This window comes from Pistacia vera, unplaced genomic scaffold, assembly GCF_008641045.1.
Source record: "Pistacia vera cultivar Batoury unplaced genomic scaffold, PisVer_v2 Contig309, whole genome shotgun sequence".
Taxonomy (NCBI): domain Eukaryota; kingdom Viridiplantae; phylum Streptophyta; class Magnoliopsida; order Sapindales; family Anacardiaceae; genus Pistacia; species Pistacia vera.
Genome location: NW_022196123.1, coordinates 207,296 through 208,283, shown reverse-complemented (window position 1 = coordinate 208,283; position 988 = coordinate 207,296). Strand labels below are relative to the sequence as shown.

The window sequence follows — 988 nt, the reverse complement described above, 5'->3', positions numbered from 1 at the left end:
TCTCATCAACTACAGTCTCTTCATTTACTTCCTCTTCAAATTCTTCCTTTTCAGATTCTTTCTTTCCAGCTTGTTCAACCTCTTCCAAAACTGTCTCACTCCTCAAAATTATGGCATTTGCTTGCTCACGTGGGTTAGTCACTGTATTGCTTGGTAAGGAACCCTGTGGTCTCTCATTTAGCTTCTCGACCTATTGGCCCATCTGTACCTCAAGATTCCGAATGGAAGCCCCTTGATTTCTTAAATTCGTCCTCATCTCATTTATAAATCTCGTGGTCTTCTACATGAATTTCCCAAACATGTCCTCCAACTTTGTCACTCTTGGATCTCTTGGTTGATTATTCACCCCTGGTTGGTTAGTTGGCAATGTCTTTTGGTTCCATTGATTATTTTGCTGGTTCTGATTGCCCCAAACCAGATTTGGATGATTTCTCCACCCCTGATTGTATGTGTTAGAGTATGGGTTGTTTGGTTGCCTCCGATTTCTTGCCAAGTTGTTCACTTGCTCCAATGATGAAGATGACGAAGCAAATGTGTTCCCCACTTGACACTCGCTACTCACATGGTTTTCTACACAAAAATCACAAATTAGTTGAGGTGCTTGAATAGAGTTTACTTGTATACTTCCCAACTGCTTCTGAAGTGCCGTGAGTTGGGCTGAGATGGCCATGAAGGCATCAACTTCATGAAGACCCGCAGATTTTCTTGGTATTGCTCTCTCATTTGGTCTTTGATAGTTGTTGCTTGCCAAAACCTCAAGCAACTCATAAGCCTCCTCTGGTGTCTTATTCTGCAAAGCTCCTCCCGATGCTGCATCCACCATGGTTTGCACGTTACCCATCAGTCCATTGTAGAAAGTTTGGACTTGAAGCCAAACTGGCAACCTATGGTGTGGACATTTCCTAATCAATTTCTTGTACCTCTCCCAAGCCTCATACAATGACTCGGATTCCTCTTGTAGAAATGATGTGATATCATTTCTCAGTTT

The 988-nt window shown here is 42.4% G+C and overlaps 1 non-coding gene across 1 annotated transcript; it reads left to right on the top strand.

Moving 5' to 3' along the window:
* Positions 1-881: 881 nt before the first annotated feature.
* On the top strand, positions 882-988 carry LOC116136075. The gene has a single exon (XR_004128979.1). It is a non-coding gene; the product is annotated as a small nucleolar RNA R71 (small nucleolar RNA).